Below are 25,540 nucleotides of genomic sequence, written 5' to 3'. Positions count from 1 at the left end.
ACGTAGATGGTGCGTCAAGGTTAGGAGGACTAGCAGCGGAAGCTGAAGAAGATTGGGTGTCCTGTGTTAGCCATTCAACTAGGTCCTCCTCAGAACTTTTCGTGTCCTCCCTGGCACCCGGCGTCTGAACAATGTGCATATTTGTAGGGTCTAAAGGAATCACAGCACCACGACCACGGAACCTGGGGTGGCCTGCCTCTGCCTGTCATTTTTTTTAAAATGGACACTAACAATACTATTACAATTATATGAGTGGTGGCACTGTGCAAGTGGGCACAGTATACACTGTGAGACTGACAACAACAAAAAAGACAGATGTTTTTAAAATCACAAATTGTTAATTTTTTAAAATATTAAAAGTACTGTGACAACAAATAAGATTGTTGGCAAATGGGCCTGTCTGGCACACACGCTGGGAGAAAGGAAACTGCAATTCAATGGCACTAGGAAACTGAAGAATCACAGTCAAAACAGTTATGATTAACAAAAATTTCAATCCTGTTACAAGAAATATGATTGGTGGCACTAATTGGCTAGTTAGGCCTGGCACACAGGCAGGCAGGCAGGAGGAAAATGCAATTCAAGGGCACTAGAAGACTGCAGATTGACAGTCAAAACAGTGATGATTGACAATTTTTGCAATACTGTTAAAAGAAATATGATTGCTGGCACTAATTGGATAGTTGGGCCTGCCACACAGGCTGGCAGGCAGGAGGAAAGTGCAATTCAATGGCAAGAGAAAACTGAGGATTCAGAACAACAATCAAATTTGTTTTAATTTTAATTAGTAACAATACTGTGACAACAATTATGATTGGTGTAAATAGTTGGCAAGACGGCCTGGCACACAGGCTGGCAGGCAGGAGGAAAGTGCAATTCAATGGCATGAGCAAACTGAGGATTCAGAACAACAATCAAAATTTTTTTAATTTTTATTATTAACAATACTGTGACAACAAATATGATTGGTGTAAATAGTTGGTAAGTAGGCCTGGCACACAGTTTGGCAGGCAGGAGGAAAGTGCAATTCAATGGCACTAGCAAACTGAGGATTACGAATAATAATCCAAAAATATTTAATTTTAGTTATTAACAATACTGTGACAACAAATAAGATTGGTGTAACTAGCTGGCAAGTCGGCCTGGCACACAGGCTGGCAGGCAGGAGGTAAATGCAATTCAAGGACACTAGGAGACTGAATACTGACAGTCAAAACAGTGATGATTGACAATTTTGCAATACTGTTAAAAGAAATATGATTGCTGGGAATAATTGGCTAGGTGGGCCTGGCACACAGGCTGGCAGGCAGGAGGAAAGTGCAATTCAATGGCACGAGCAAACTGAGGATTCAGAACAACAATTACCAAAGATTTTAAATTTTAATTATTAAGAATACTGTGACAACAAATATCATTGGTGTAAATATTTTGAAAGTCGGCCTGGCACACAGGCTGGCAGGCAGGAGGAAAGTGCAATTCAATGGCACTAGCAAACTGCGGATTACGAATAACAATCAAAAAATTAAAATTTTCATTATTAACAATACTGTGACAACAAATAAGATTGGTGTAACTAGTTGGCAAGTCAGCCTGGCACACAGGCTGGCAGGCAGGAGGTAAATGCAATTCAAGGACACTAGGAGACTGAATACTGACAGTCAAAACAGTGATGATTGACAATTTTTGCAATACTGTTAAAAGAAATATGATTGCTGGGAATAATTGGCTAGGTGGGCCTGGCACACAGGCTGGCAGGCAGGAGGAAAGTGCAATTCAATGGCACGAGCAAACTGAGGATTCAGAACAATTACCAAAAATTTTAAATTTTAATTATTAAGAATACTGTGACAACAAATATTATTGGTGTAAATATTTTGAAAGTCGGACTGGCACACAGGCTGGCAGGCAGGAGGAAAGTGCAATTCAATGGCACTAGCAAACTGCGGATTACGAATAACAATCCAAAAAATTTAAATTTTAATTATTAACAATACTGTGACAACAAATAAGATTGGTGTAACTAGTTGGCAAGTCAGCCTGGCACACAGGCTGGCAGGCAGGAGGTAAATGCAATTCAAGGACACTAGGAGACTGAATACTGACAGTCAAAACAGTGATGATTGACAATTTTTGCAGTACTGTTAAAAGAAATATGATTGCTGGGAATAATTGGCTAGGTTGGCCTGGCACACAGGCTGGCAGGCAGGAGGAAAGTGCAATTCAATGGCACGAGAAAACTGAGGATTCAGAACAACAATTACCAAAAATTTGAAATTTTAATTATTAAGAATACTGTGACAACAAATATGATTGGTGTAAATATTTTGAAAGTCGGCCTGGCACACAGGCTGGCAGGCAAGAGGAAAGTGCAATTCAATGGCACTAGCAAACTGAGGATTATGAATAACAATCCAAATTTTTTTAATTTTAATTATTAACAATACTGTGACAACAAATAAGATTGGTGTAACTAGTTGGCAAGTCGGCCTGGCACACAGGCTGGCAGGCAGGAGGCAAATGCAATTCAAGGACACTAGGAGACTGCAGATTGACAGTCAAAACAGTGATGATTGACAATTTTTGCAATACTGTTAAAATATATATGATTGCTGGCACTAATTGGCTAGTTGGGCCTGGCACACAGGCTGGCATGCAGGAGGAAAGTGCAATTCAATGGCACAAGCAAACTGAGGATTAAGAACAACAATCAAAATGTTTTTAATTTTAATTAGTAACAATACTGTGACAACAATTATGATTGGTGTAAATAGTTGGCAAGACGGGCTGGCACACAGGCTGGCAGGCAGGAGGAAAGTGCAATTAAATGGCACTAGTAGACTGAATATTTCCAGTCAACAAAATTATGATTTAAAATTGTTTATATACTGTTACAAGAATTATGATTGGTGCCACTAATTGGCTAGTTGGGCCTGGAAAACACGCTGGCAGGCAGGAGAAAGGTGCAATTCAATGGCACGAGCAAACTGATGAATCACAAGCGATCAATTTGGAATTTTAAAGATTAACAATACTTTTACAACAACTAGGATTGGTGGCAGTAATTGGCTAGTTTGTGCCTGGCACACAGGCTGGCAGGCAGGAGGAAACTGCAATTCAATGGCACTAGGAGACTGAATATTTGCAGTCCAAAAAGTTATTATTTTAAATTTTTTATATACTGTTACAAGAATTATGATTGGTGCCACTAATTGGCTAGTTGGGCCTGGCACACAGGCTGGCAGGCAGGAGAAAAGTGCAATTCAATGGCACGAGCAAACTGATGAATCACAAGTGATCAATTTGGAATTTTAAAGATTAACAATACTGTTACAACAACTAGGATTGGTGGCACTAATTGGCTAGTTTGGACCTGGCACACAGGCTGGCAGGCAGGAGGAAAAGGCAATTCAATGGCACTAGGAGACTGAATATTTGCAGTCCAAAAAGTTATGATTTTAAATTTTTTATATACTGGTACAAGAATTATGATTGGTGCCACTAATTGGCTAGTTGGGCCTGGAAAACACGCTGGCAGGCAGGAGGAAAGTGCAATTCAATGGCACGAGCAAACTGATGAATCACAAGCTAACAATTTGGAATTTTTAAGATTAACAATACTGTTACAACAACTATGATTGGTGGCACTAATTGGCTAGTTTGGGCCTGGCAGGCAGGAGGAAAATGCAATTCAATGGCACTAGGAGACTGAAGATTTGCAGTCCAAAAAATTATGATTTTAAATTTTTTATATACTGTTGCAAGAATTATGATTGGTGCCACTAATTGGCTAGTTGGGCCTGGAAAACACGCTGGCAGGCAGGAGGAAAGTGCAATTCAATGGCACGAGCAAACTGATGAATCACAAGAGAACAATTTTGAATTTTAAAGATTAACAATACTGCTACAACAACTAGGATTGGTGGAACTAAGTGGCTAGTTTGGGCCTGGCACACAGGCTGCCAGGCAGGAGGAAAATGCAATTCAATGGCACTAGGAGACTGAATATTTGCAGTCCAAAAAATTATGATTTTAAATTTTTTATATACTGTTACAAGAATTATGATTGGTGCCATTAATTGGCTAGTTGGGCCTGGAAAACACACTGGCAGGCAGGAGGAAAGTGCAATTCAATGGCACGAGCAAACTGATGAATCACAAGCGATCAATTTGGAATTTTAAAGATTAACAATACTTTTACAACAACTAGGATTGATGGCACTAATTGGCTAGTTTGTGCCTGGCACACAGGCTGGCAGGCAGGAGGAAACTGCAATTCAATTGCACTAGGAGACTGAATATTTGCAGTCCAAAAAATTATGATTTTTAATTTTTTAGATACTGTTACAAGAATTATGATTGGTGCCACTACTTGGCTAGTTGGGCCTGGCACACAGGCTGGCAGATATGAGTCGTGGCTGGTAGGTAGGGCAGCAATTTAACACAGTATCCTGTGTAAGTGACAAAAACACAGGCCTGATAGAAAATTAAGTTAGATTACACTAGCAAAATAATTTAAAATTTATTTTTTAATATTAAAATAATGTTAAGAAGTGCAATGCACATATGAGTGGTCGCACTGGCTGGCTGCTACATAGGGCAGCAATTAACAACAGTATGCTGTGTAAGTCAGATAGACAGTTAGACACAGGCCTGATAGAAAATAAAATTAGATTATACTAGCATAATGATTTAAATACTTTTTTTGGGGAATTTAAAGAAAAAGTTTAAGCACATACATATGAGTCGTGGCTGATAGCCTTGGAAGGGCAGCAATTAAAAACAGTAGGCTCTGTAAGTCAGATACACACACGCCTGATAGAAAATACTATTAGATTGCACTAGAAAAATGATTTAATTTTTTTTTGGGGGGGGGGAATTAAAAAAAGGTTAAACACATATGAGTCGTGGCTCATAGACTAGGGAGGGCAGCAAGTAAACACAGTAGGCTCTGTATGTCAGCAAAACACACAGGCCTGATAGAAAATGATATTAGATTACACTATCAAAAAAATTTAAACTTTTTTTTTATATATTTAAATTAAGGTGAAGAAGATATGAGTGGTGGCTGCCTGGCACAGACCAATTAACCAAAAGACTGAAAAAAATGAGGTATATTAATGCTGTGTGAGCCTGACAGACACAGGCCTGATAGAAAATGTAATTAGATTACACTAGAAAAATTATTTAAAAATTTTTTTAAATTTAAAATAATGTTATAAACGGATATTAACACTGGTGGCTGGCACAGAGCAATGAACCAGAGTATATGCTGTGTGACACAGGCCTGATAGAAAATGAAAAAAAATTACACTAGCAAAATAATTAAAATTTTGGGTTGGTTAAATTTAAACTAATGTTGTTAGGCAGATATCAGTGGTGGCAGTAATCACAGCATATGCTGTGAGCCTTAAACACACAGGCTGAAAGCCAGGCAAATGCTAATAAAAAAATACGGAAAACAAACAAACAAAAAAAGGGCTTTTTGGGGTGCTGTCCTTGCAGCAGAGATGAGTGGAGTCCTTCTGGACTGTAGTGGACACTAAATACACTAGCCTAGCTATGCATTTCCCTATAATGTCAGCAGCACAAACACAACACGTCCTCTCAATAAGAAAGCAAGGTCGTTATGAGTCTAAAATTGCGGCTTCCGAGTAGCTGGGAGGGTCTGTGAGGGAGTGTCTGATGTTGATTGGCTCTAATGTGTCAGAAGGCTGTGACATACAGGGTCAAAGTTTCCTCAATGATGACACATATGGGGCGGATCGAACATCGCATGTGTTCGCCCGCAGCCACGAACGAGTACAAGCTATGTTCGCTGTGAACCGTTCGTGGGCGAACAGTTCGGGACATCACTAATGCTAAGGTCCCTGAGGTGTTTTGTAAGGTATCTAGCATCCATTCTATTAGCCAATGTCAGTTAACGGAGATCTGCGAAGAATTTAAGAGACAACCCTTCACATGTGATAGGATCTTTTTTCCGTGCCACAGTTAAGATATTTTCTTTATCCCTGAAGCTTGTAAACTTGAGGATAACATCTCTTGGGGGAGCTGAATCCTTGGGTGGTGGTCGTAGTTCCCTGTGGCAGTGGTCGAGTGGAAATTCAGTCATCTTTTCACTTTCTAGGAGTTTATTGAATAGTTGCTGGAGGTATGGAAGTAGCTCATCAGATTTGATCTTCTCAGGGATGCCTCTACTACATATAGAGAAGGCTTAAGGCTCATTTTGGGCTGAGGCTCTCTGATTCTAAGTAGCTCTCTGTTACATATAAAGCAAAATGTTATCCTCCAGCACTGGTGATAGGAGTGCCAGCTTGAAGAGCTCCTGCCCAAGCTCCAGATATATAATTCAAATGAAAAAAGTTCATGATTTTGTGTGCCTTGGTACAATAAAATTGGAATAATTTGTACAATTGGAGGTGTTGCTTGAACTTTTTTCATTTGAATTATAGCTCTCTGTTACAAGTAGCAGAGTTAGCACACCGGACCAATATTCACAATGATTCTAATCCTATTTCATCTCATCTCTCTACAGGTATGTCTTCCTGCTTCTGCCTAACTGACTGCTTTTAAACACCCCTTTAATTTGTGCTAGACTCCTCTGGTATGTCTTCCTGCTTCTGCCTAACTGACTGCTTTTAAACGTCCCTTTAATTTGTGCTAGACTCCTCTGGTATGTCTTCCTGCTTCTGCCTAACTGACTGCTTTTAAACGCCCCTTTAATTTGTGCTAGACTCCTCTGGTATGTCTTCCTGCTTCTGCCTAACTGACTGCTTTTAAACACCGCTTTAATTTTTGCTAGACTCCTCTGGTATGTCTTCCTGCTTCTGCCTAACTGACTGCTTTTAAACGTCCCTTTAATTTGTGCTAGACTCCTCTGGTATGTCTTCCTGCTTCTGTCTAACTGACTGCTTTTAAACGCCCCTTTAATTTGTGCTAGACTCCTCTGGTATTTCTTCCTGCTTCTGCCTAACTGACTGCTTTTAAACACCCTTTAATTTGTGCTAGACTCCTCTGGTATGTCTTCCTGCTTCTGACTAACTGACTGCTTTTAAACGCCCCTTTAATTTGTGCTAGACTCCTCTGGTATGTCTTCCTGCTTTTGCCTAACTGACTGCTTTTAAATGCCCCTTTAATTTGTGCTAGACTCCTCTGGTATGTCTTCCTGCTTCTGCCTAACTGACTGCTTTTAAACGCCCCTTTAATTTGTGCTAGACTCCTCTGGTATGTCTTCCTGCTTCTGCCTAACTGACTGCATTTAAACGCCCCTTTAATTTGTGCTAGACTCCTCTGGTATGTCTTCCTACTTCTGCCTAACTGACTGCTTTTAAACGCCCCTTTAATTTGTGCTAGACTCCTCTGGTATGTCTTCCTGCTTCTGCCTAACTGACTGCTTTTAAACGCCCCTTTAATTTGTGCTAGACTCCTCTGGTATGTCTTCCTGTTTCTGCCTGACTACTTTTAAATGCCCCTTTAATTTGTGCTAGACTCCTCTGGTATGTCTTCCTACTTCTGCCTAACTGACTGCTTTTAAACGCCCCTTTAATTTATGCTAGACTCTTCTGGTAACCATTTCCTCTGTCTCCATTTTATCTACCTGTAATTATTTTATCTTATATTGTCTAAAACGTATTCATCCTGCCACCCCACCCCCCTCTAATTTGCAAGTGTGTAACTCCTGCTAGCTAAGACTGCCTGTAACAGCTGCCTAGAATCACTTCATCACTTCTCACTACTACATATGGAGAAGGCTTAAGGTTTATTTTGGGCTGAGGCTCTCTGATTCTAAGTAGCTCTCTGTTACAAGTAGCAGAGTTAGCACACCGGAGTTAGAAACTTTAGATTGAAACTGCAGACCAACTAACAGGTAAACTTAATAACTATACTTCTAAAAAATGCTCTCTATTGGCTAGATTTAGAGTTTTGACGGTAACGACCCGCGTAGCTAACGCTGGCTTTTTTCTGGCCGCACCTCTAAAATAACTCTGGTATTGAGAGTCCACAGAATGGCTGCGTTAGGCTCCAAAAAGGGAGCGTACAGGCATATTTAACGCTACTGCAACTCTCGATACCAGAGTTGCTTACGGACGCGGCCAGCCTCAAAAACGTGCTTGTGCACGATTCCCCCATAGGAAACAATGGGGCTGTTTGAGCTGAAAAAAAACCTAACACCTGCAAAAAAGACGCGTTCAGCTTCTAACGCAGCCCCATTGTTTGCTATGGGGAAACACTTCCTACGTCTGCACCTAACACCCTAACATGTACCCCGAGTCTAAACACCCCTAACCTTACACTTATTAACCTCTAATCTGCCACCCCCGCTATTGCTGACCCCTGCATATTATTTTTAACCCCTAATCTGCCGCTCCGTAAACCGCCGCTACTTACATTATCCCTATGTACCCCTAATCTGCTGCCCCTAGGGGTTATTAACCCCTAATCCGCCTCACTAACCCTATAATAAATAGTATTAACCCCTAATCTGCCCTCCCTAACATCGCCGACACCTAACTTCAATTATTAACCCCTAATCTGCCGACTGGAGCTCACCGCTATTCTAATAAATGTATTAACCCCTAAAGCTAAGTCTAACCCTAACACTAACACCCCCCTAAATTAAATATAATTTTAATCTAACGAAATTAATTAACTCTTATTAAATAAATTATTCCTATTTAAAGCTAAATACTTACCTGTAAAATAAATCCTAATATAGCTACAATATAAATTATAATTACATTGTAGCTATTTTAGGATTAATATTTATTTTACAGGCAACTTTGTAATTATTTTAACCAGGTACAATAGCTATTAAATAGTTAAGAACTATTTAATAGTTACCTAGTTAAAATAATAACAAAATTACCTGTAAAATAAATCCTAACCTAAGTTACAATTAAATTAATTAAATAAAATATCTAGAATTACCTACAATTAAACCTAACACTACACTATCAATACATTAATTAAATACAATATCTACAAATAACTACAATGAAATAAACTAACTAAAGTACAAAAAATAAAAAAGAACCAAGTTACAAAAAATAAAAAAATATTTACAAACATAAGAAAAATATTACAACAATTTTAAACTAATTACACCTACTCTAAGCCCCCTAATAAAATAACAAAGCCCCCCAAAATAAAAAAATGCCCTACCCTATTCTAAATTACTAAAGTTCAAAGCTCTTTTACCTTACCAGCCCTGAACAGGGCCCTTTGCGGGGCATGCCCCAAGAAGTTCAGCTCTTTTGCCTGTAAAAAAAAAACATACAAACCCCCCTCAACATTACAACCCACCACCCACATACCCCTAATCTAACCCAAACCCACCTTAAATAAACCTAACACTAAGCCCCTGAAGATATTCCTACCTTATCTTCACCATACCAGGTTCACCGATCGGTCCAGAAGAGCTCCTCCAATGTCCTGATCCAAGCCCAAGCGGGGGGCTGAAGATGTCCATGATCCGGTAGAAGTCTTCATCCAAGCGGGGCAGAAGAGGTCTTCCATCCGAATGAAGTCTTCATCCAAGCGGAATCTTCTATCGCCATCCATCCGGAGCGGAGCGGCAGCATCCTGAAGACCTCCGACGCGGAACATCCATCCTGGCCGACGACTGAACGACGAATGATGGTTCCTTTAAATGACGTCATCCAAGATGGCGTCCCTCAAATTCCGATTGGCTAATAGGATTCTATCAGCCAATCGGAATTAAGGTAGGAATATTCTGATTGGCTGATGGAATCAGCCAATCAGAATCAAGTTCAATCCGATTGGCTGATCCAATCAGCCAATCAGATTGAGCTCGCATTCTATTGGCTGTTCCGATCAGCCAATAGAATGCGAGCTCAATCTGATTGGCTGATTGGATCAGCCAATCGGATTGAACTTGATTCTGATTGGCTGATTCCATCAGCCAATCAGAATATTCCTACCTTAATTCCGATTGGCTGATAGAATCCTATCAGCCAATCGGAATTCGAGGGTCGGCCAGGATGGATGTTCTGCGTCGGAGGTCTTCAGGATGCTGCCGCTCCGCTCCGGATGGATGACGATAGAAGATTCCGCTTGGATGAAGACTTCAATCGGATGGAAGACCACTTCTGCCCCGCTTGGATGAAGACTTCTACCGGATCATGAACATCTTCAGCCCCCCGCTTGGGCTTGGATCAGGACATCAGAGGAGCTCTTCTGGACCGATCGGTGAACCTGGTATGGTGCAGATAAGGTAGGAAGATCTTCAGGGGCTTAGTGTTAGGTTTATTTAAGGGGGGTTTGGGTTAGATTAGGGGTATGTGGGTGGTGGGTTATAATGTTGGGGGGGGTATTGTATGTTTTTTTTTACAGGCAAAAGAGCTGAACTTCTTGGGGCATGCCCCACAAAGGGCCCTGTTCATGGTAAGGTAAAAGAGCTTTGAACTTTAGTAATTTAGAATAGGGTAGGGCATTTTTTTATTTTGGGGGGCTTTGTTATTTTATTAGGGGGCTTAGAGTAGGTGTAATTAGTTTAAAATTGTTGTAAATTGTTTTTCTTATGTTTGTAAATATTTTTTTATTTTTTGTAACTTAGTTCTTTTTTATTTTTTGTACTTTAGTTAGTTTATTTCATTGTAGTTATTTGTAGATATTGTATTTAATTAATGTATTGATAGTGTAGTGTTAGGTTTAATTGTAGGTAATTCTAGATATTTAGTTTAATTGTAACTTAGGTTAGGATTTATTTTACAGGTAATTTTGTTATTATTTTAACTAGGTAACTATTAAATAGTTCTTAACTATTTAATAGCTATTGTACCTGGTTAAAATAATTACAAAGTTGCCTGTAAAATAAATATTAATCCTAAAATAGCTACAATGTAATTATAATTTATATTGTAGCTATATTAGGATTTATTTTACAGGTAAGTATTTAGCTTTAAATAGGAATAATTTATTTAATAAGAGTTAATTAATTTCGTTAGATTAAAATTATATTTAATTTAGGGGGGTGTTAGTGTTAGGGTTAGACTTAGCTTTAGGGGTTAATACATTTATTAGAATAGCGGTGAGCTCCAGTCGGCAGATTAGGGGTTAATAATTGAAGTTAGGTGTCGGCGATGTTAGGGAGGGCAGATTAGGGGTTAATACTATTTATTATAGGGTTAGTGAGGCGGATTAGGGGTTAATAACTTTATTATAGTAGCGGTGCGGTCCGCTCGGCAGATTAGGGGATAATAAGTGTAGGCAGGTGGAGGCGACATTGAGGGGGGCAGATTAGGGGTTAATAAATATAATATAGGGGTCGGCGGTGTTAGGGGCAGCAGATTATGGGTACATAAGGATAACTTAAGTAGCGGCGCTTTGCGGTCGGCAGATTAGGGGTTAATTATTGTAGGTAGTTGGCGGCGACTTTGTGGGGGGCAGATTAGGGGTTAATAAATATAATATAGGGGTCGGCGGTGTTAGGGGCAGCAGATTAGGGGTACATAAGTATAACGTAGGTGGCGGTCGGCAGATTAGGGGTTAAAAAAATTTAATAGAGTGGTGGCGATGTGGGGGGGGCCTCGGTTTAGGGGTACATAGGTAGTTTATGGGTGTTAGTGTACTTTAGAGCACAGTAGTTAAGAGCTTTATGAACCGGCGTTAGCCCAAAAAGCTCTTAACTCCTGTTTTTTTTCTGCGGCTGGAGTTTTGTCGTTAGATTTCTAACACTCACTTCAGCCACGACTCTAAATACCGGAGTTAGAAAGATCCCATTGAAAAGATAGGATACGCAATTTACGTAAGGGGATCTGCGGTATGGAAAAGTCGCGGCTGAAAAGTGAGCGTTAGACCCTTTTTTGAATGACTCCAAATACCGGCGGTAGCCTAAAACCAGCGTTAGGAGCCTCTAACGCTGGTTTTCACGGCTACCGCCAAACTCTAAATCTAGGCCTATGACTTTTCTGCTCCCTCTGTCTTCCCTTCTCCTAAAAATCACTGCATGTCCCTATAACAACAATCCCCACACTATCCATATCTCCTCCTCCCTTCTCTCATCCGCTATGCTGTCCTCTCATGAACTACTTTGTTTCCTTAGAAACACTTCCCCCTCTAACTCTCTTGTGTCTAAACATTCCTGCTCCTACAAATCTCACTCTCACCTTCTGTGTCTCTCACTGCTACTACTGCTTGCTGCTGGTGATGTCTCTCCTAACCCTGGCCCTGCAACAATCGCCACAGTTTTACACTCTCGCTCCATCTCCCACTGCAAAAATTCTAGGTCTCGCAATACCAACAATCTCATCTCCATTAAAACACAGCGCCTAACCCCTCCCTTTTCTTGTGCCCTCTGGAATGCTCACTACGTCTGTAACAAGCTTACATCTGTTCACGACCTGTTTGTTTCCAATGCTTTCAACCTTTTAGCTATTACTGAAACCTGGCTATCTTCCTCTGACACTGCTTCCATTGCTGCTCTCACACATGGTTGTCTTCACTTTAGCCACATACCTAGGCCAGGTGAGAGACACGGTGGCGGTGTTGGCATCTTACTCTCCCCCTACTGCTCCTATCAGTACCTATCCCCATTTCCATCTCTCTCCCTTTCTTCCTTTGAAGTCCACTGCATTCGCCTGTTCTCCCCTCTCTCTCTCAGAGTGGCAGTTATCTATCGCCCCCCTGGACCAACTTCCCAATTCCTTGACAACTTTGCTGCCTGGCTTCCTTACTTTCTCTCCACAAATACACCTGCTCTAATCCTAGGGGACTTCAACATCCCCATTGATAACCCATCTACCCCTGCTGCCACTAAACTTCTCTCACTCACTAACACCTTCGGCCTCTCACAATCCACCCTTTTCCCTACCCACCGCAATGGACACTCGATTGATCTGGTATTCTCCTATCTCTGCTCTCTCTCTAATGTTGCATGTCGCCCATTTCCCATCCCAGACCACCATCTGCTCACCTTTAATCCTAATATAGATACTAAACCTACTTCCCCCTCTCGCCCCCACACCAGTAGAAATCGGCACACTGTGGACGCTCCCCAACTCTCCAATCTTATTCAACTACACCTCCCCCACACTTCCACAATATCCTGCCCTGACCTTGCTATAACCCACTATAACAAAACTCTCTCTGCTGCACTTGACACTCTCGCTCCACCCCAACCTCGTAAAGCCCCAAGTCGTCAGCTCCAACCCTGGCACTCCCAACAAACGCGTCACCTACAAAATGATCCCGCACTGCTGAACGTGTCTGGAGGAAATCCCGCTCTTAACATGATTTCATGCACTATAAGTTCATTCTCTACTCTTACACCTCTGCCCTTCGCTTAGCTAAGCAAACCTACTTCTCCTCTCTTATATCCACTCACTCCTCAAACCCTAAAAGACTCTTCTCTATTTTCTACTTTCTCCTCCACCCACCTGCACCACCCCCCTCATCTGCATTCAGTGCTCAAGACCTTGCTGACTATTTTCTCAATAAAACACTTGCAATCCAAGGAAACATCCCAACACAAACCTGCAATCTCCCAACTCCGCTCCCAGTCACCCCCTCTGCCACTCTCTGCACCCTCCTCCCAACCACTGAGAGTGAAGTGGCTTCCCTTTTGTCTTCCTCACACCTCACTACCTGCCCCCTGGGCCCTATTCTTTCACATCTAATCCCTCCTCTGTCTACCACCCTCACTCCAGCTCTTACTCACATATTTAACCTATCCCTTTCTACCAGCTCATTCCCTGCCTCCTTCAAACATGCGAAGGTCACCCCCATCCTCAAAAAACTCTCCCTCAACCCTAACTCCCCTGCAAACTACCGCCCCATATCACTGCTCCCACTAGCTTCAAAACTCCTTTCTGCTAAAAACAAAGGCTACTTCTCTATACTCATCTAACTTGACCTATCTGCTGCCTTTGACACTGTTGACCATCCCCTTCTCCTACGGTCTCTCAGTTCTCTTGGTCTCTGTGACACTGCCCTCTCCTAGCTTCACTCTTATCTCTCTAACAGATCCTTCTCAGTCTCTTTTGCTGGTGACTCCTCCTCTCTATTGCCCCTGTCTGTTGGAGTACCACAAGGCTCTGTCCTGGGTCCTCTACTCTTCTCTATTTACACTTCTTCACTGGATAAACTTATCAACAGCTATGGCTTCACCTATCACCTCTATGCTGATGATACCCAGATCTACCTTTCCACCCCTGCACTCTCTCCTTCTGTCAACTCTCACATCAGCGACTGCTTATCTGGCATTTCCTCCTGGATGGCCTCTCACCAACTAAAAATAAATATGTCCAAGACCAAACTACTTCTAATTCCCCCCCCTCTAGCTCCACTCCAGTCTCTAATTTTTCTATCACTGTTGGCTGCACCACTATCTCCCCATCACCCCAAGTCCGCTGCCTCAGAGTCATGCTTGACTCAAATCTGTCCTTCATTCCCCATATCCAACTGCTCTCTTCATCCTGCCGCAACCACCTACGCAATATCTCCAAAATTTGTCAGTTTCTGAGTGCTGAAACTACCAAACATCTCATCCACTCCCTGGTAATTTCCAGACTTGACTACTGTAACAACTTACTAACTGGCCTCCCTCTCTCCCCTCCAATCCATCCTAAATGCATCTGCCAGGCTAATCCACCTCTCTCCACGCTCTGTTTCAGCTGCACCTCTCTGTGAGTCCCTTCACTGGCTCCCCATTCACAACAGAGTTAAATTCAAAATTCTCACCCTGACCTACAAAGCCCTCACCAATGCTGCCCCACCCTACCTGTCCTCACTCATCAACAAATATACTCCTGCCCGTCCCCTAAGATCCAACAACGACCTGCTTCTTGCGTCCTCTGACCTGCTTCTTGCGTCCTCTACCATTACCTCCTCTCATTCTAGACTACAGGACTTCTCTCGTGCGGCACCAACCCTCTGGAACGCACTTCCTTGAGATGTCAGACTTGCCCCTAACCTCTTCTCCTTTAACCCCTTAAGGACAAGGTCATTTTTCAATTTCTTTCCCTTAAGGACCAGGGCTATTTTTAAATTTATGCTGTGTTTGTGTTTAGCTGTAATTTTCCTCTTACTCATTTACTGTACCCACACATATTATATACCGTTTTTCTCGCCATTAAATGGACTTTCTAAAGATACCATTATTTTCATCATATCTTATAATTTCTATAAAAAAAATTATAAAATATGAGGAAAAAATGGAAAAAAACACACTTTTTCTAACTTTGACCCCCAAAATCTGTTACACATCTACAACCACCCAAAAAACACCCTTGCTAAATAGTTTCTAAATTTTGTCCTGAGTTTAGAAATACCCAATGTTTACATGTTCTTTGCTTTTTTTTGCAAGTTATAGGGCAATAAGTATAAGTAGCACTTTTCTATTTCCAAACCACTTTTTTTCAAAATTAGCGCTAGTTACATTGGGACACTGATATCTTTCAGGAATCCCTGAATATCCCTTGACATGTATATATTTTTTTTTAGAAGACATCCCAAAGTATTGATCTAGGCCCATTTTGGTATATTTCATGCCACCATTTCACCTCCAAATGAGATCAAATAAAAAAAAATTGTTCACTTTTTCACAAATTTTTTCACAAACTTTAGGTTTCTCACTGAAATTATTTGCAAACAACTTGTGCAATTATGGCATAAATGGTTGTAAACGCTTTTCGGTAATTAGAAGGCCGCTAAATGCCACTGTGCACCACACATGAATTATGCCCAGCAGTGGAGGGGTTAATTACGGAGCATGTAGGGAGCTTCTAGGGTTAATTTTAGCTTTAGTGTAGTGTAGTAGACAACCCCAAGTATTGATCTAGGCCCATCTTGGTATATTTCATGCCACCATTTCACCGCCAAATGCGATCAAATGAAAAAAAACGTTACATTTTTCACAATTTTAGGCTTCTTACTGAAATTATTTACAAACAGCTTGTGCAATTATGGCTTCTCTGGGATCCCCTTTGTTCAGAAATAGCAGACATATATGGCTTTGGCGTTGCTTTTTGGTAATTAGAAGGCCGCTAAATACCGCTGCGCATCACACGTGAATTTTGTCTAGCAGTGAAGGGGTTAATTAGATAGCTTGAAGGGAGCTTGCAGGGTTAATTTTAGCTTTAATGTAGAGATCAGCCTTCCACCTGACACATCACACCCCCTGATCCCTCCCAAACAGCTCTCTTCCCTCCCCCAACCCACAATTGTCCCCGCCTTCTTAAGTACTGGCAGAAAGTCTGCCAGTACTAAAATAAAACGTATTTAAAAAATAAAAAAAAAAATTGTTTTAGCATATTTACATATGCTGATGTGTAGGATCGCCCCTTAGCCCCCAACCTCCCTGATCCCCCCCCAAACAGCTCTCTATCCCTCCCCCTCTACCTTATTGGTAGCCATCTTGGGTACTGGCAGCTGTCTGCCAGTACCCAGTTTACTAAAAAAAAACTGCTGTTTTATATATATATATTTTTTTTCTGTAGTGTAGCTTCCCCCCAACCAAAGAGCAACCCCCACCCCCTCCCAGATCACTTAGATCCCTTTTTGAAATTATTTTTCCCCCACTCTATTTCACTTTTTTTAAAATATTTCTGTAGTGTAGCCGTTCCCACCCGCTTCCACCCCGTGCACGCGCCCACCCCTGCCCTCCCGTGCACGTGCGCGCGCCTCCGTGCGCGCTCCCGACGGTCACTCCCGCGATCCCGCCCCCCTCCACGTCAGAGCACTCATCAATGGCCACCCACCCGCCTCCCACTGCAGCTCCCACCCACCAACAATACCGGCCATCGATGTCCGGTACAGAGAGGGCCACAGAGTGGCTCTCTCTGCATCGGATGGCCAAGGGGTGTTATTGCAGGATGCCTCGATATCGAGGCATCACTGCAACAACCGGAAAGCGGCTGGAAGCGAGCAGGATCGCTTCCAGCCGATTTAAACCCCTAATGTCGTACAGGGTACGTCGCTGGTCTTTTAAGACCAGGTTGTGTGTGACGTACCCTGTACGACTTGCGTCGTTAAGGGGTTAAACGTTCCCTAAAGACCTTTCTGTTCAGGGAAGCTTATCACCCGACTTATTAACAAACTAACTTCAATTAACTAACAGTTGCCCTCTATCTCCTCACTAATATCATTCTCACCTCTGCAGTCCCCACCTCCTGTTTCCAATCCTCCTACCCGTCTAGATTGTAAGTTCCCACAGGAATAGGGCCCTCAATTCCCCCTGTATTTGTCTGTAAAATTTTGTGTCTTATCGTATTGTTTCTTCACTGTACTGTTATCCTTGTACCCATGGGCAGCACTGCGGAATCTGTCGACGCTTTATAAATAAAGAATAATAATAATAATAATAATATTTTGTTGCCTTCCCCTGTTATCCAAATCCTCTACTCGATCTTGAAGTTGCTGAATCAGAGAGGAATTATGTGAGGTTTGGTGAGTCTGTAGATCCAGCATTTTGTCTGCATACCAAGAGAGATGCGCTCTACCAGGAATAAACAACAGCTCATTAGCTAGTTATATGGTGATTTACCACCCAGGAGCAGCCTCTTTTAGACCAGTGTGCTTTATTAAAACAATTTTTATTGAAGTTGTGAGTAAATGAGACATACACATTTTGTCCATAAATAACAATTGCATCAATTCAAGTATAACATGGAAATGAACAGGTAAGTGATTGAAACACATGATATATCCCAATATGGTGTAAAAAAAAAGTTCGGACTAACTAGAATAGAACTTCCTTTTTTGTTATCTTCTGTTACTGATGTTCCCCACAGTGACATAAGGGGTACACTTTTAGTCTAGTAATGGTAAGATGTGGGGAGTTGGCTTTTGTTTCGGCCACTTTTGGGCCAAGGCGTATAGGAGGAGGGGAAAATCAGAGGGCAAAAGCCGCTCAGCAAAGAGAAGATAAATGGAGGGGCGGAGCATATCAAGACAGCTATAAGGAATAGAGGAGTGTCAGGAGATTTTAAGTGTTTAAATTAGTACCTAAATTGTTTTAATAAATTAGCTAAGTGGCAATATATTGAGCTAGTGGGGTAAATAAGGTGTTGTGAGGGTGAGGAGGTAATCAAAGTGGATGAGATAAAAATTAAAGCAGATATTCTATCTTTAAAGAGGTACCCAACCGTTATTCCTAGATAACCTTTGAATGAAGCATTACAGCTTTAAATATCAGACATATTAAATAACAAAAGGTGTTAAAAGTAACATAAAAGTATTTAGAGCATACGTCCCATCTGAAGAGACCCGTCTATAAAACAGAACCCTTCTAATATCTGCTAACAATCCTTGGTTACATAAATGGGATATGAGCTTGTAAGAGTGTGTCTACAGACGACTGAAGAAAGAACATATAGCGCTGAGAGTACACAACTATCTAATGCACTCCCCAAGTGTAGTCATCAGGCATTACAATAATGTCATCATGTACAAATCTGAAGCCTGTCAGTGACATAATAAACAGTTGTTGGCTAGACCTCACAGAAACAGACATGGTAAGGAGACAATACTATGATGTGACAGTTATTTTATACACAAATTAGTATAGGAGCCAGTGAACTCTGGAGTTTAAGTGGTCATTCCAGAATATCTGTTAAAGTTAGAAATTATTACATATGTGTTAGGAGTGCCGGTGAAAAGGGATTAGTAAGAAACCTTCTATTGTTTCGCCTAGTGAGATAAAAAGAGAGTTAGCTGCTGGGGACCCTCACTATATATTTGTAGCACAGTGTAATGTAAGGAAACCTAGGTAGCTCTAGGGAATAATACTATCATGAGAAAGTGCAGTATGTGTCTCAGTATACCACTCGGACCAATGTACGAAGGTCATCTATAACTTACTAAAGCATTATAAACATTATGGGAATTTAGATAAGAAGTAATCAGCGATAGCAATCCCTCAATCACCTGATCATATATCAGGCGACAACAATTCTTAAATATAATTTTCAATAGGCCCAAAAGCATATGTTAGAAACTTTAATATTTCTCTAGGAGCTATATATTTAAAAAGGATAGACATCCGAGCATGGCAAGAATAGAAAATTAAGCCTCTAGCAAGGGGTCTCTGAAAATGAAAGTAGCACAGGCCATGTATAAAGACGCTAGTCCTCAAATCTTTGTATTATAAGCTAACGTGTCCCCCATGTGACTAAGTACGGAGATGTCATATTATCTGTCCCTTTAAGATAAAGATCTGCTACTACTTGGAACATCTATTTAAGGAGGGACTTAAGCCTAACCCAATTGCTTGATTATTGCAAGGGTGTGGTATCAGCCGTTCACTTGAACTTATCCCCAGATACCTATCTCCTAAGTTAAATTCTATCAAGAGTACCTCTAACATTGGATTTACAAATAACTTCTTATTGAATATTGCCTGCCATTTATAACTTTTCTCTCCTAATATCACTCTATCAAAACTAACCTGTTATTTGCCAAACAGATCATAAGCATTAACTTGTGTTACCCTTCGTTTCTGAAAACAGTACCTCTCTCAGCACGCTGACGTCATCCCCACTCAGACACAGCGTGCAAACACATAGGACCCAACACGCTCCCTGCAAGGCATCAGCTAACAGCGTGTGTGGTCTGAAGACGCCGCTCCTAATTTCAACTACTTCTAGGTAACGGATCCGGACAAAAGATCTTACGCTTCACTGGTGAAACCGCAAGTATACTTTCCCATTGAAAGTTACATTCTAAGAACCGTTTATTATAAAGCTGCATGTTATGAGTCCACATTAACTATGCTACCTATGACTTCATTAGAATTCATAAGCTATTACTAATAACTTGCACCTATCCACAATCTAAGAACTGCTTGCATCTGTGACATATGTTAATTGGATATTTGAGCTACGCTACCCGAGGCTTTGCTAACCTTTCATAAGCTGCTATTAACTCTTAACATTTATCGTTTGCTTGCTGTTCTGAACCACTACTCATAAGTTTACAAAAGACTTTCAATCTGCTAAAGTTTAAGAGTGATATTAACCAAATATATGTGATAAAGGTTCTAAATACATTCCTAATAACCTGAATGTTAAACCTTTCATGACTCTGTACAAAAAGGTATCCATGTAGATAATATCTATTTACCTGTGACACCATTCTCTCAATTAATATATCAATTTATACCTGCTACTCCTATAAGGAATCAGTCTCATCTCCCATTGAGAACTGCTTATATAGGAATATCTACACTTATAATATTTACCTTAAAAGAAACTTAGGGTTATTGCAGTATAATCAAGTTATAAAAAAGTTAAATGGATCCCACACAAATGGCCAATGAAATTGCTTGCACAAGGCCTAAATGAACTAAAAAAATGAGAATAATACTCTCAAACGTTTAATGAATGATTATTTCACACAGAAGTCTACTGAATATTCAGAACCTCAAATCAACCCACCTCATCCTTTTTCAGGGGTTCTTTCAAGATACCATGAGTTCAAGAATTCATGTTTATTGTTATATAACATGAAACCGAAAACCTACTGTACAGAGCCTATTAAAGTCTGTACAACTATTTCATATCTGAGTGGGGAGCCCAGAGCCTGGGGGGACTGTTTTTTTTTTAATATGGGGATCCAATATTGGATTCCTTAGATAATTTCTTTGTAGCCATGTCGACTCTTTATGAAGATACCAACAAACAAAATACCGCTGAGCAAAACCTAAGGTCCCTGAAACAGGGCAAAAGAGCGGTAGAAGACTATATAGCTGAGTTTCAGCTCTGGGCAACAGACTCACAATAGAATGTGATTAGCTTGAAGAATCAGTTCAGCCTGGGTTTATCGGAACATCTTAAGGATGAACTCTCACGTATAGAACTTCCAGAAACCCTAGAAGCACTAATAAAAATTTGTATCTCAATGGACCGCCGTTATAGAGAAAGAAAGTTGGAAAAACAACACCCTGACTCCTATATGAAGAAAAATTATCCAACACATTATGACAAACCCAGTACATCTGCTGTGGCTATGGAAATTGGAACTCTCAAGGGGCCATTAACCCAAGAAGAGAAATCAAGACTTCGCCTGTCCAACCTATGTATGTACTGCGCAAGTAAGGACCATACTGTGTCAACAGGTCCTTTACTAAGCCGTCAAAAGAAGGGTAAGAGTTTTCACATTAGTACCAATATCTCTCCCAAGCTAAATACTCATTTGACTATATCTATGTCTTTACAGTGGGATCAACACCTCTTCCAGAGCAAGGCTATGATTGACTCCGGAGCTTTCGGAATGTTCATAGACCAAAAAGTTGATACTGTAAATAAAATACCCTGTGTGATGAAATATATACATGTCTATGTTAAGGTTATTGATGGTTCTAATTTTCTAAAAGGTCCCATAACACACCACACCATTCCTCTTCTCACCACTACTAGTACTGGGCACAAGGAATATATTACATATGATATTATTCCAGGATCTATACATCCTATTATCCTGGGTTACCCTTGGTTACATAAATATAACCAAAAAATTGATTGGTCACAAAATAAAATAAGTTTTGAATCCTCTTACTGTTCATTAACCTGTTTTCCTTATGTACAGATTAACAATACTGAACCTGCTTTACCTCAGACGTCTTTAAGTTGAAAGATGGCAAGAATCTACCTCCACATAGGCCGTATGACTGCCCTATTGACACAAAACCTGGTGCAGTCATTCCATTTGGTAGAATCTTTCCTTTATCACAGAAAGAATTACAATTTCTGAGGGAATATTTATATGATAATTTACGTAAGGGCTTTATTTCACCTAGTACATCAGCAGCAGGCATATTTTTTGTTACTAATAAGGATGGCACACGAAGACCCATAATCGATTATAGAGCACTCAATTCCATAACTCTTAAGAACAGATATCCCCTTCCGCTCATCCATGAGCTTCTTGAAAGGCTAAGTGAAGCCAAGATATTCACCAAATTAGACCTGAAAGGTGCCTGTAATCTTAAGAGTGGGGATGAATGGAAAACGGCCTTCAGAACCCATTATGGGTTATTTCAGTATAATGTCATGGCCTTTGGTCTTACAAATGCACCAGCCACATTCCAATATTTTATAAATGACATATTTAAAGACCTTATGGATGTGTGCGTGGTCATTTATCTAGATGATATTTTAATCTACTCACGTAATTTATCAGACCATATTAAACATGTAAGGTGGGTTCTTGCCAGATTGCGTGAACATCAACTTTACGCCAAGATGGAAAAGTGTTGTTTCCATGTAAACACTATAAAATTTCTAGGTTATATAATCTCACCCAATGGAATACACATGGATCCCGAAAAAGTATCTGCCATACTGAACTGGACAAAACCCTCATCTGTAAAATCCTTAAAAAGATTCTTAGGGTTTGCAAACTTCTACAGAAGATTCATAAAAAATTTCTCCACAATAGTCAACCATTAACCAGGTTAACTGGTAAACAGAGATTTTCCTGGAATAATGAAGCTCAAGATGCATTCCAATTATTAAATTAAAAATTCTCCTCAGCCCCAATACTGCAACTCCCACATCCGGATTATCAATACACCGTGGAAGTTGATGCTTCCAACACTGGAATAGGAGCTGTACTCTCTCAGCAAAGCTTAAATAATCCAACACTACATCCTGTTGCATTTTATTCAAGAACACTCACAAACGCTGAACAAAACTACTCCGTAGGAGACAAAGAATTGTTAGCAATTAAATGTGCTCTGGAACATTGGAGACATCTACTTGAGGGTACCTCCAAACCCTTTTATATCCCAGTTGCCAGGTAAACATGGCTAGTAAAAATCTATTTCAGACTACCAGATTATTAGATTTTTCTAAACATTAAACAAACTTGACAACCTATATTATTAATCAATGTAAGTAATTTCACAAACCATGTCACTGCCTTTAATGCATTCCTTATATGCTATAATAGGCCGGAATTTCAAACAGGATTGAGCATGCAGAATTTAATCTAGCAGTCATAATCTGAACTGAAAAGTCCTAAGCTCTTGTCATTTAGTTGTACAGTGCACTTTACCTCAAATTGCTGCACAGCATTCTGGGGACTGTAGTTCCCATGACAGGACAGTGCTTGTGAATCAATAAAGCACCTGCCAAAGTGTGAGAACAAATTACTACATTAAAAATCAATTGGAGCAGTCCCCAAAAAAGGGAAACATGGCTATATATTCCCTGCTACAGTTTTATTTTGGATTTACTGATCAGCCAAAGAGCAGGTATATGAATTTCAGATGAGTGGCAGTTACATAGAATGTCTGGTTAAAAATTTAGCTTGGTTTGCTGCTTTGCAATAATTAAAGGTTAAAGGGATATAAAACAAGTTAGGATAGAGACAAAATATAATAATGTGCACTTAAATTACTTTACCTGCAAATGTACACTGCAGTGCCTCACCACTAACCCTTTGTTTTAAGTTTCCTAATTGTAAAGCTCCAACTCCCCCACACATTTCCTTCTATGGATGTATCTATATCTATTGTTGCTTTGGTAGAACACAGAAGTACACAGTGATTATCTGCTGGAGCATGCCTAGCGCTGCGGAATCTGTTGGCCCTAGAAGCTGTGAACTCAGTTGAAATACAATGCCTGTGTCTAAACACTGATAAGGGGGGTGGAGAAGACTGCTCCAGATAGCATGGCTATTTAAGTATTTTGCTTATTTTTGAAAAATATTTTAAAATACTTGCCAGCAATTGTTAAACAATATTTTTATGGAAACTATTTTTTACTAAATTAGCCCTTTTAGGATATGCACAGATCTCAGGATCAAAAATTGATACACAATTTAAAACATGAACATACAGCCATAAAATTACACTTTAGCATTTAGTTCATATTAGCTAAAGAAAGTTTGCAGAAATCCATGATTTTTATTCTGTTTCATAAACCAAAAGTGGAGTTAAGAAAGGCCAAAGTAAATCATGTCTTAAGAAGTAATTTAAATGCCATTACACTGGCTTGTTGATAAACTTTGGATGTATAATCAATTGTACTCTTTCCTACTAACATATAACATTCTAGTACAAAGCTGCTCTTAGCTATTAAACATTATTACATTTCTCAAACCATTGCTGTGTTTATTAAACCATTGTAAACAACATTTCCTATGAGATTTTCTTGTTTAATATATTTTCAGGAAAGAAAGTAGCAGGTTAACGGTTACCTATATTAAAAGTAAAACTTTTGACCAGACAAAGGGTACACTTAAATTTCAAACTCTTCAAAAGGCTTTAAAATGTTGCCTTATCATTTGTTACTGAAAAGTGTTGTTGTAAAAAAAAAAAAAAAAAAAAATGTAAAAAAAAACAGGAAACTGTTAGGTTGGTTTAGTGATAACTGGATAGAATTTTTGCTTCTTTTTCTTTATTCACAGGATTATATACTCTCATATATTATGCATATATTACAAATATTATAATAAAAAAAAATAGACATAAACATAATCTGAAAACATTTAAATGAAACAGAGAAATTTGCTTTGTTCTTTTTTTTTTTTCAATAAAAATATATAATAGTAATTGAGAGTCAGTAGTTAAGTGCCAGTTCACATTGGACTTACCTTAAGTAAGAAGATATAATAACCCATTCGCTACCGGAGAGAAAAATAATTTTTAGTATTTTTGCTATCACTTTATTTAAACAGAAATATAGTCTTTGATTATTTATCTATATAAACTATATATATATATATATATATATATATATATATATATATGATTTTGGTTTATTTCATGCCACCGTGTTGCTGCCAAATGCAATCAAATAAAAAAAACAAAAAAAAACTTTGGGCTTCTCGCTGGAATTATTTACATACAGCTAATGTAGTCATAAGGCAACTAGTTGTAAAAAGGTTGTCTGAGATTTTTTTAAATAAATAAATTTTATTTATTTATTTATTTCTGCTGTGTAGGATTCCCACCTCATTGATACCTCCCCATACAGCCCTTTAATACTCCCTCTCCCAGTTTGATATTTTATTAAAATGTATTTATCATTTTTATTTTTTTCTGTAGTGCAGCAGTCCCCCCCTTCCCCTCCCTACGATCGCAGCTACCTGTATATACAGGTACATATATATATATATATATATACACACATGTGAAGAACATTGGTATTTTAGTTATTTCTATTTAAAAATTATATATATTTTTTGAGCCCTTCCCGATCAAACACCATGACATATACCAAATCCCTTTTAAATTATTTGTGTACATTTATTTTTAATAATAAACTTATTTTTTATATTAACATTCGGCTAGATTACGAGTTTTGCGTTAGGAGCTGTGCGGTGCTAATGAGCAGTTTTTTCTCACCGCTCACTTACCTGCAGCGCTGGTATTACAGGTTTTTACAAACCTGGCGTTAACAGGCAAGAAGTGAGCGTAGAGCAAAATTGTGCTCCTTACCGCACTCCAATATCAGCGCTGCTTAAGTGAGCGGTGAGCTGCTGAATAAAATCAACAGGAAAGAGATTAAGTTAGATGAAGATGATATTCTGTTTATGTTTCAAACCCCTAAGTCACAAGTAAATTTTAGATTTGTGAATA

Source organism: Bombina bombina, chromosome 4 (genome assembly GCF_027579735.1).
Source record: "Bombina bombina isolate aBomBom1 chromosome 4, aBomBom1.pri, whole genome shotgun sequence".
Lineage (NCBI taxonomy): Eukaryota > Metazoa > Chordata > Amphibia > Anura > Bombinatoridae > Bombina > Bombina bombina.
Note: the sequence above shows the minus strand (reverse complement) of the source record.